Raw genomic sequence first — 12,281 nt, forward strand, 5'->3', positions numbered from 1 at the left:
TCAGAGACAAGATCAAACACCTTTTACACAATGCAAAGGATTAACCGCTTAAAGCGGGGGTTCACCCTGTTAAAAAAAAAAAGTTTTTTTTTATTAGACCATTAAATTCGGCATCGTAGCGCGAGCTACGGTATGCGTCTTACATTTTTTATGCCCGTACTCACTGTTCTATCGCTCATTGAAGAATCCGGGAATGGGCGTTCCTATGGTGAGAGAAGGTGATTGACGGCCGGCCCTGGCACGTCACGCTTCTCCGAAATAGCCGAAATAGGCTTGGCTATTCACGGCGCCTGCGCATAGTCCTTGCGCAGGCGCCGTGAATAGCCGAGACCTACTCCGGCTGTCTTCGGGGAGCGTGACGTGCCAGAGCCGGCCGTCAATCATCCTCCCTCTCCATAGGCACGCCCATTCCCCGCGGGAGTCGGATTCTTCAATGAGGCGATAGAACAGTGAGTACGGGGATTAAAAATTTAAGACCGGCATACCGTAGCTCGCGCTACGATGCCGAATTTAATGGGTCTAATGATGGAAAGGAGGGTGAACTACCGCTTTAAGTTCCACAGTGAGTATTATGAGCATGCTTTACTGCATACTGTATTTTGCTGCTGGCGTATAAGACTACCTTTTACACTTAAAAAAACTGGCCAAAAAGCAGGGGTCATCAGCTGTTTGGGATGCGCTGGATGTGCAGTTATACTGTATGTAGCTTTGGCTACATACAGTATATACTGCTCAGCCAATCCCGGTGAGCGATGTATTCAAATGAATACAGAGCTTGCTCAGATTGGAGTAACAACCTCTGCCAATCCGAGCAGGCTATATATAGTAGTCTGCTCGATTGGCTTTGAGAGTCAGAGGCGTGGGCTAATGATGTTACACCTCTGCCAATCCAAGCAGGCTTTGTATTCATTAATAGAACACATCGCTTGCCATGATTGGCTCCAGCAAGAATGAAGAAGAATATGGCTCCAGAAGGAAGAAATATGAAGCGTCGGAAGCATCGAAGGGGGGTCGTCTTATACGGGGGAGTACTAGCAAAAAATCTTAACTGTAAAATGAGGGGGTCGTCTTCTACACCCGGGTCCCGGTCGCCTTATACACCAGCAAATACGGTATACAGATTGATTTTACTGTTGTGGGGTTTAGTAACACTAAGTCAGACTTTAAGGGGAATTTTAACTCATCGTACTATATGCTGGCAAGGTACTGTATAAAATTTGGATTTAAAAAAAAAAAAAAAGCTTTCCTAGGTGTTAACACTCTGAAGCCTCGTACACACAGCCGAGAAACTCGACGGCGAAACACATCGTTTGCTCGTCGAGTTCCTTGTTAGGCTGTCGAGGAACTCGGCGAGCCAATTTTCTCCATTCCCTCGAGGAAAAAGAACATGCTCTCTTTTTGGCTCACAGTTCCTCAACAGTTCCTTCGTCGAAATATGTACACACGACCGGTTTCCTCTGCAAAAAAAAAACAGCAAGTTTCTTGCTGGTTTTGCAGAGAAACTCGGTCGTGTGTACGAGGCCTTAACAGAGAATGCTGCATCCTTTTCTGTGAGATGACTAGTCATTACAACTAAATGCTAGTCCTAAAAAGTTAGATGTAAAAACTTTTTTATAGCTCTGCTAGAGAAGTGACTAATTTCCTGTTATCTTAGGAGCATAATTGCAAATGATTAAAAAAAAAAAAAAAAAAGGAAGGGCGATATGCATAGCGTTAAAATGATCACTAGCTTAAGACAGATTTACCATGTATGCCAACATGAAAGCGTTACGCTATGGATGCCAGGCCCCGGGAACTCAACACAAGTACATCAACTAAACAGACCGATACATTGGGACTCCATGTGTATCTTAACACACCTCCATTTGCATTGCCTCCTAAATATCTGCTGATTTTTGGAACTACCAGTCTCCACCATTGGGTTTTATTTCCTGGGACCCCCTATTTATTGTGCATTTGCATATAAGATAGTAAGTCCATTATTCCAACCCCCCTCCCCCCCCAGGACTCCTTTCGGTGATGCCTGTTGACTCTATATTAGCAAGGTTATACTCTGGTCCTTAATCCTGATCATCGAATGATTGAGTTTGCCTGGTCGTTTTTCTGTGTGTTCCTGCCCCATCATATCAAGCAATTGGGAGCTGCCATTTCCATCCCTTTGGATCAAGGCCTGGCAGGGTTAATATTCGCAAGCCTATGTTAGCTTGCCCCTGGCAAGCACGCATTTTATGTGGTGGAGGTGGGTGCACGAGTTCTTGGTGTCATCACAAGTTATATCAAGATTATTACATAGGTGGCTATTTTATGGACTAATTTATGTCAATATTGCGTGGTGTTGGAAGCAATTTATAACACTTCAATCTTTGATCAGCGCAGCTTCATCTTTATTATTTTTTATCAAAATATATATATATAAAATGTGTGTACTGTATGTGTGTGTCATATTGAAGCAGTTTTTTTCCCTTTTTTACTTGTATTGTTCACTTAGCACGGTTAATCTGATTGATGGTACAAAGCCCTTGTCCAAAATTTTTCGAAGGGACAAACACAAAAATCTCTTACGAGAACAAGATCATGTGATTTACATTTAATCAGTACAGTTTCATCCAAAAATACAATACAAATACACTACAACGCATTACATCACGTCAGAATTTTCATTCTGCAGTATGAGAATTTTCATACTTTAGTAACCAATTTGTTTTCGGTATGAGATGAGCAACACCACACACACGGACAATTATCCATCCAATAATCTCATTGTGTGTACTAGGCTTAACACCTCCCAGTATGTACTCAGACAGATAACAGCACACCACTGGCAATGCCATTGTGGTTGACCTAAAGTCAAATAAGCTATTCACTTTGTACGGTAATTTTTAGGGTTGTCCCGATACCGATACTAGTATCGGTATAGGGACCGATACAGAGTATTTGCGCGAGTACTTGTACTCGCGCAAATGCTCCCGATGCCTAATCCGGATACTTTTTTTTTTTCGGAGAGGGGGCAGAACCGATCAGAGAGGAGACTGAGGGGGCAGCGAGGAAGGCGGAGAGAGGGCAGAGAGCAGGAGCAGTCCCCAGGTATGTATAACATCACACTGGAGGAGAGCTGCTGCCGCCGTCTAACTGTTTCGGCGCTCAGGCAGGGAACAGCAGCTATTCAAATGAAACGTGGCTGCATATGGGGGGGGAGACGTGGCTGCATATGGGGGGGGGAGACGTGGCTGCATATGGGGGGGGGAGACGTGGCTGCATATGGGGGGGGAGACGTGGCTGCATATGGGGGGGGGGACGTGGCTGCATATGGGGGGGGGGGGGGGGGGGGGGACATGGCTGCATAATGGGGGGGACACAAGGCTGCATTTAAAAAAAAGTATCGGTATTCGGTACCGGCGAGTACATGGAAAAAAAGTATCGGTACTTGTACTCGGTCCTAAAAAAGTGGTATCGGGAAAACCCTAGTAATTTTCTCGAAATAGGTTAGTGAATGAGATGAAGCTCTGCTGACTTCACCAATTCAAAACATTACAAGGGGGGGAAAAAAAGTGGGAACTGTCCCATGTATCATCCAATTAGGTTGGTGGAGGGCTGCACTGGCTGGTCAGGGGGTTGGATTTGGAACGAAAAGCCTATCGTGCATGTGACCCTGGAGTGGCAGTCCAGGGGTATCTGAGAATCACTGAGTGAGGGTCACTTTGATTTAAAGATACCACGGTCACTGCACCAGATACACACTTTTTTCAGCACCTGCCTCCTGGGCGGGGCCTTTTGGCTAGGACCGGAGGAATTTTTTATTCCTGGCCGAGGGCCTGGTCATCGTAGAACACAATGACCACTTCTTTCACTCTCCTCCCCCCCACTTTATTTTGTTTATGCCTAGGTTTGTCACCTTTTTGTCCTTTTTTGTTTGTGCACGTTTTGTCTCACTGTGATAAGTACTGTGCCGGTCCTCGGGCCAGCCCTGAACGCCTTGGGAGTGGGTGGACATGGCCTTCTGGCTTAGTTCACCTGCTCTCATGGGGTCTCCCTTCAGGGGAGCCCCACCTAGTACTGGGAGGGTTCTGTTTCGGCAGTCCCTCCAAGGAAGTTGGGTCCGTGTCGGCTTCGGTTGCTCGGACCACAGTACCTCAGTCCCCGTCTGGAGCCTAACGCCCCGGGTGATCAGGGTTTTGGGTCCCTTCTTCACAGTAGGACCACTTGACGTTGCACCCGTCTGCACGTTTTTGTGAACACTCTTTATGTGTGTGCACATTTTTTTCTGCACCGGGTGGAGTTTTTTGGGTGTGTTCACACACACACCATAGGCTTTAAAAAAAAAAATATATATATATATATATATATATATATATATATATATATATATTTTTTTTTTAGGTAGCGCGGCCTTGATATGTAATGTGTTGTTAATGCATTGTATGTTGTATTGCTATCACATGGTAACTTTTTACTGCCAAGTTACAATGTTGCAGTCTGCTCATCAGGGGGGAGGAGATTTTGATGAAATGCTACTTTCAATGGTACAGAGTGCTTTAAAGCTTGAGATGATTGTAGCCATATTAATGAACTTTCAACAACATTGAGTATTGATCTTTTTTTTGCACCAACATTCTGCTAAAAGTTATTACTTATTAGGACTGCCTGGACCTTGAAGACTGGGTACACCCTAAAAGCTTACCCTGAAAATTTGGAGGTTAGTGCAATACATAAATAGAAGTATCGGAGAGTATTTAATTGTTTTCCATGCTTTAAAGTAATGCCAAATCAATCCATAGATTTAGAGATAAAGACACCTGTAATTAAATAAAAAAATTCTCACCTTTCTAAAACTGGGTACACACTGGCCGAAAATGATCGGTTTGGCAGGAATCGGCCAACTGTCAGCCCATGTGTACAGCTCCACGCATGACAAAAGTCGGTTTTACAACTGGCTTATTCAAACAAGCATGCTGGACAACCAGCATCTGATCAGCACTCGCAGCCATATGCAGCCTCCGTCAGAACCAGTGGCGGCTGGTGCTCAAAATTTTTGGGGGGGGCGCAAACGAAAAAAAAAAATTGCAGCCTCACTGTGCCCATCACATGCAGCCACTGTGCCATCAAACGCAGCCACTGTGCCATCAATTATCACCACTGTGCCATGCCATCAAACACAGCAACTGTGCCATCAATTGTCACCACTGTGCCATGCAACACAGCAACTGTGCCATCAATTGTCACCACTGTGCCATGCCATCAAATGCAGTCACTGTGCCATCAATTGTCACCACTGTGCCATGCCAAACGCAGCCACTGTGCCATGCAACGCAACCACTGTGCCATCAATTGTCACCACTGTGCCATGCCATCAAACGCAGCCACTGTGCCATCAATTGTCACCACTGTGCCATGCAACACAGCAACTGTGCCATCAATCGTCACCACTGTGCCATGCCATCAAACGCAGCTACTGTGCCATCAATTGTCACCACTGTGCCATGCCATCAAACGCAGCCACTGTGCCATTAATTGTCACCACTGTGCCATACCATCAAACGCAGTCACTGTGCCATCAATTGTCACCACTGTGCCATGCCATCAAACGCAGCCACTGTTACATCAATTGTCACCACTGTGCCATGCCATCAAACGCAGCCACGGTGCCCCTCAACTGTTGCCACTGTGCCAATTGTCACCACTGTGCCCTTTAATTGTCACCACTGTGCCCCATGATGCCACTGTGCCCATTGTCACCACTGTGCCCCATGATGCCACTGTGCCCATTGTCACCACTGTGCCCCATGATGCCACTGTGCCCATTGTCACTCACCACTGTGCCCCATGATGCCACTGTGCCCATTGTCACCTCTGTGCCCTTTTGTCACCTCTGTGCCCCATGATGCCACTGTGCCAATTGTCACCTCTGTGCCCTTTGTCACCTCTGTGCCCCATGATGTCACTGTGCCCCTTTCCCTGTAAAAAGCACTTATCTGAGGATTCCATGTGCTCCCTCGATGTCTTCTGCCGCTGTGGTGAAGCTTCAGCCAATCAGGTTCCTGATAACCAGAATCCGGGAACCTGATTGGCTGAAACGGCCGTTTGTCTTATACAATGAGCGCAGATTGCCTGCGCTCAGAGTATAGACAGCTGAGAGCCGGAGAAAAGCCTATCAGAGCCGCTGGCTTTGATAGGCAGTTCCCCTCAGCCAACCAGCTGCTGCTATTCGGGTAACCGGCGTCCCGCATCCGGTTATCTGAATAGACCAGGCAGCGCTGGCAACCAGCAATAACATACATTCGTGCATTTATGCACGAATGTGTGTTATTTGCGAGAGGGGGTGGCGCTGCAGCGCCCTCTATAGACGGCCGCCAGAACTGCGGCTAAAATGTCAAAATGACATTTTAGCCGAATAAAAGTTCTTAAAGGGCCCGTTTTTTTTTTTTTTTGTGACTGTGGGAAGGGGGGCGGCGCCCGTGCGTCCCTATGGACGGGCCGCCACTGGTCAGAACACAATAGCTCAGCTGGGAGGTCACTGCACCAAGATCGGATGTGTTAGTACGGTGTGCTGTACGTTTTTTTTGTTCAGCCCACTGGGTTGAACGAAACAAACATCAAGTGTGTACCCAGCATAAGAGTGGAGTTTGGCCATACCTATTTCACATTACTTTTTGGTCAGTAGGATGGCCCATCACATTAAAATGACCAATAGGTAAGCTCAAGTAGTAATAGTGGATAGGTATAAGGAAGGGAAATGGGATAGGGGAATCTGCGCTAGGTGAAAGCAATAATAAAGCAATTAAGGGTGGGTCCCGGGAGGGACGTCCTGCAGCTGAACACAAATGTTTAGATACAAAAACAAAAAAAACGTATGGAAAAAGACAGTGCAGCGCTAGACAAAATATAACATCAAGTGTGAAAAGTGTGTCAATAGAATATTTAAATAAATAAAACCATGAATAAAAAATTATATAAGTGAAATATAAAAATAACTCAATCTAATATGGCAATTATCCTCTGAAGTAAACAGGACTGTTGCAAAAAATAAACAAGATAACTAAACCTGTGAAGGTAAGTGATGCCTAAAACAAATGTATTTCTGCAGTGAAGCCAGAGAACCTGTCTCAGTGTTCCAACAAATCAGTGTAAATTATGCCACATAAATAATCACAGTGATAATGATACACAGTGTTTCAATATAAGTCCATGTTGCATGGAAAGTATAAATAAAGTTGAATAAAGGTGAGTAAAATTAAATAGAGTCCACAAAGGAAAAAAAGTGAAGGAGGGGTTTTGTAGTCCCCTCAGGTGAAGATGAGTAAAATTAAATAGAGTCCACAAAGGAAAAAAAGTGAAGGAGGGGTTTTGTAGTCCCCTCAGGTGAAGATGAGTAAAATTAAATAGAGTCCACAAAAGAAAAAAACGCGCGGGAGGGGTTTTGTAGTCCCCTCAGGTGAAGATTGTAAAAAAGCAGAAGATCCACCAAAAGACCGCAGATGGAAATAGGAGGAAGCAATCCACAGACAATCCAATGTAAAGAGAAATGGAGGCTTACCGGAAAGCCTGTGACCCGACCTTCTCAGGAAGGATCTAAACAGGCGTGTTGGGATACAAACGTCCCTCAGGCAGTGGAGATGGATCGATATCCTTCGCGAATCAAACGTCAGGGTCCACAGCGTCGTAGCTCCTCATATGGGTCAGGGATGACAGCACTCACAGAGATATGTAGCAACGGTGGTCAGCAGATGTCATATGAAAAAAGGAAAAATTTCCATGGTATAGCCTGCTTGATATTGGTTTATTTAAAAATTCAATTAAAAATCCATTAAAAAGATTTCCCATACATAGGGAACAAATATATAGAGTCCTTGCAAGGAAAAGAAAAAGCTCCAAAATATAAACAGACCGCCTTGGGCCGTTAGCGCATGCACAGTGCGTGTGTTGCAGCCCCTGCAACAAGGGCTGCAACACACGCACTGTGCATGCGCTAACGGCCCAAGGCGGTCTGTTTATATTTTGGAGCTTTTTCTTTTCCTTGCAAGGACTCTATATATTTGTTCCCTATGTATGGGAAATCTTTTTAATGGATTTTTAATAGAATTTTTAAATAAACCAATATCAAGCAGGCTATACTATGGAAATTTTTCCTTTTTTCATATGACATCTGCTGACCACCGTTGCTACATATCTCTGTGAGTGCTGTCATCCCTGACCCATATGAGGAGCTACGACGCTGTGGACCCTGACGTTTGATTCGTGAAGGATATCGATCCATCTCCACTGCCTGAGGGACGTTTGTATCCCAACACGCCTGTTTAGATCCTTCCTGAGAAGGTCGGGTCACAGGCTTTCCGGTAAGCCTCCATTTCTCTTTACATTGGATTGTCTGTGGATTGCTTCCTCCTATTTCCATCTGCGGTCTTTTGGTGGATCTTCTGCTTTTTTACCATCTTCACCTGAGGGGACTACAAAACCCCTCCCGCGCGTTTTTTTCTTTTGTGGACTCTATTTAATTTTACTCATCTTCACCTGAGGGGACTACAAAACCCCTCCTTCACTTTTTTTCCTTTGTGGACTCTATTTAATTTTACTCACCTTTATTCAACTTTATTTATACTTTCCATGCAACATGGACTTATATTGAAACACTGTGTATCATTATCACTGTGATTATTTATGTGGCATAATTTACACTGATTTGTTGGAACACTGAGACAGGTTCTCTGGCTTCACTGCAGAAATACATTTGTTTTAGGCATCACTTACCTTCACAGGTTTAGTCATCTTGTTTATTTTTTGCAACAGTCCCGTTTACTTCAGAGGATAATTGCCATATTAGATTGAGTTATTTTTATATTTCACTTATATAATTTTTTATTCATGGTTTATTTATTTAAATATTCTATTGACACACTTTCACACTTGATGTTATATTTTGTCTAGCGCTGCACAGTAATAGTGGATAAGATTTATTCAACTTTTAAAAGGAAAAGGTTAAACTTTGCATGTGCTTTCCGCCGCCTGTGTCTGGATATAATTAATTGGATTCTGACATCCAATAATCCCATGGTTCCTAATGTGCATAAACAAGCAACAGCATGCTAAAAATTAAAGTTCTGCAACACCTGAAAAACCACAGAGCTACCAACAAGTCTGAACCTATTCAAAAAAATCGATAGGATTTATGTCTGTAATTTAGGAGAAAGCAAATTAGCTTTTTTACATGTTTCATGTATATCCAGTGCAAAAAAAATTACCAAAGGAAATTCAGAGAAATGCCATAGGAACCTGAATAAGTACATATTACCACATGCAGAATTATGTAGCTTTAAAGTTTTTGTTAAAGTGATTGTAAAGGCTTTTTTTTTTTTTTTTAAACAAACATGTTATACTTCCCTCCTCTGTGCAGTTGGTTTTGCACAGAGCAGCCCTGATCTTCCTCTTCTTGAGTCCCTCTTTTGCCCTCCTGGACCCTCCCTCTTGCAAGTGCCTCCACAGAGGGCACCCGAGCCAAGTCAGAGCTCTGTGTATACATTCAGACGCTGAGCCCTGACCCAGCCCCACCCCCTCTCTCCCCTGGGATGGCTGACTGATTTTGAATGACAGCCGCAGGAGCCAATGGCACTGCTGCTGTGTCTCAGCCAATAAGTAGGGGGTGTCTGGGACAGCCAAGACACTCGTGGACATCGCTGCAGAGAGAAATGGTTCGGGCAAGTAATTAGGGGTGTGCAGGGGAGGCTGCTAAACACAGTTTTTAGCTTAATGCATTAAGATAAAAAACCTTCTGCCTTTACAACTCCTAAAAAAAAAAAAAAAAAAAAAAAAACGCACTTTATAATTGATCCTGTCCCCTTAAAGCACATTATACAGCACAGTGCTGGTGCTGTGCAATTTGGCCCCTGTAACACCTAAAAGATCTGTCTGATCCTGCCTGGCTATACCCTCCCCCCTGTAAGCTGACCACAGTGTAACATGGCTGCTGAGCCCTGACACCGTGGTCAGTTTACATGCTTCCATCATACACAGCTCTTCTGTCCTTCTCTCCCATCTCCCTCCCTCCCTGCCTGTCTGCTCCTGTGTCCGGGATGACCCACTGCTGGCTAAAAAAAAAAAAAAAAAAAAAAAAAAAAAAAAAAAAAAAAGCTGCAGGCATAATCAGGTGGAACCATCGAAAGTCCAGTGACCTACGGGTACGTCCCTTGTCCCAAAGTGGCTTAAAGCGATTGTAAAGTCTCGTCTTTTTTACCCCCCTATAAAAATAAACAGATTATACTTGCCTGCTCTGTTGCAGTGGATTTGCACAGAGCAGCCTGGATCCTCCTCTTCTCAAGTTCCTATAGAATATGCAAATGAATAGTTACGGCGATTCCCGAACGTCCGCGCTGCCCGTCAATCTAACTTTACGTTGTTTCCGTCGAGTTACGCCGTGTAAAATTAGGGCTGAGCCCTAGTTGTCCTAAGCCATGTTAAGTATGGCCGTCGTTCCCGCGTCGAAATTTTAAAAACAACGTCGTTTGCGTAAGTCGTCCGTGAATGGCGCTGGACGCCATTTACGTTAACGTCAAAACAAATGACGTCCGTTCGGCGTCATTTAGCGCAATGCACGTCGGGTAATTTACCTGACGGAGCATGCGCAGTACGTTCGGTGCGGGAACGCGCCTAATTTAAATGGTGCCCGCCCCATTTGAATTGGGCGGGCTTGCGCCGAGCGCATTTACGATACACCACCGCAAGTTTACAGGTAAGAGTTCTGAGAATCAGGCACTTACGCTGTAAACCTGCGGCGGTGTAACTTAAATCACATACGTTACGCTGCCCAGGAGCAACGTAATTCTATGTGAATCTGGCCCCTTGTTTCTAAGTCGGAGCAACTCAGGTTACACCAATTAGAATGGTTCCATTGCTGTTAATAGGGTGTGACTCAAGCCACATGACAAGTCACGGCATTGTGAACCAGGGCTGAAACTTGGCAGCACCATACATTGCCCTAAACAATACCCCTGCATACATGATTTACATTTTTTAAAAGGCACGCCCATGTTGGCATTTTCTTATTAATACTTTGACTTAGTTCCATACCCATCTTTCATAGGCAGTTTCTAGTAATACGTTAGGGGGTCTGTCTTAGTAGATTGCTATAGAAACAGTAGTTCTAGTCAAGTGTTTTCTGACCCCTCATTACAACAAACCTTTTGCGAAGAGATTTTTTTTTGTTTTTTTGTTGTTCTGTTAAATATTTCAATTCCATCGTAACCTACAGTTTATAAAGTGTTATTTTTTCGAATGTTGCGAAACTCCTAAAATACTTTTTCTGAATAGTTTCCCAAGTTTAGTAGATGGGTGTGTTAATTGTGCATGACTCACTCTTAAAAAACTTGTATTTCCAGTACGTTTCCATGGCAGGAAACCACAGAGAGTCATGCCAGTTTTATAAACCATCTTCTTAATAGCTGTATACATTTTATATACTTTAATGCAATGAATATAACATGTTTGAGGAAGAGAAGGAAACAGAACTGTTAGATATTAATGCCACAGCTAACTTTTTTTTTCTCCCCCCTCCCTTTCTCTTCTTAGACATTAACTCAAATTTACAAAAGTAGTACTGGAATATTGCAAATAAAGATGCAGCAAAGTTAAAACAGAAAAAGTCTAAATAAATGGGTTTACATTTTTACTTACCGATCAAGAGGCTGGCTGCAGATGTCTGAAGAGCTAAGCAGAAGAATGCAGCCCTGGGCTTGTGATTTTATAAGGACGGTGGAAAAAAAAAAAAAGCCACACCTAGCAACACAAGGATATTTTCTCCAGCTCTCTGACTGGCTGTTCAGTTGTAAAGACGACATCTACAACTCCCAGAAAAGTTCAAGCCATGTCTCACTCAGCTTTTTTTTTTTATTTCCTAATCTACCAACATACATTTTTATGTTAATACTTTAACCGTTTTTTTTGTACTTTTTTTTATTAACGTAGTTATGCAACACTGATGCCCTGTACACACGATCTGAATTTCCGATGGGATAAAATCCAATGGAATTTTCTGTCGGAATTTCGTTCAAGCTGTCTTGCATACACACTGTCAGACCAAATTCCGACCGTCCAAAACGCGGTGACGTAAAACACTACGACGACCTGAGAAAAACGAAGTTCAATGCTTCCGAGCATGCATTGACTTGATTATGATTTTTTCTCTGCCGGAGTTCCACACAGACGATCGTAATTTCCGAAAAAAATAAAACATGTTCTATTTCTAAACTCCGACGGAAAAAAGTCTGATGGGGCCCACACTCGGAATGTCCGATGAA

The 12,281-nt window shown here is 43.7% G+C and overlaps 1 long non-coding RNA gene across 1 annotated transcript in view; it reads right to left on the reverse strand.

Moving 5' to 3' along the window:
* Window positions 1–11,768, reverse strand: part of LOC120943161 — a 12,846-nt gene extending 1,078 nt beyond the window's left edge. Inside the window, exon 1 of the long non-coding RNA XR_005750269.1 lies at window positions 11,659–11,768. This is a non-coding gene — a long non-coding RNA (uncharacterized LOC120943161). The remainder of the gene's footprint in view (window positions 1–11,658) is intronic.
* Window positions 11,769–12,281: the final 513 nt, after the last annotated feature.

Source organism: Rana temporaria, chromosome 1 (genome assembly GCF_905171775.1).
Source record: "Rana temporaria chromosome 1, aRanTem1.1, whole genome shotgun sequence".
Taxonomy (NCBI): Eukaryota; Metazoa; Chordata; class Amphibia; order Anura; family Ranidae; genus Rana; species Rana temporaria.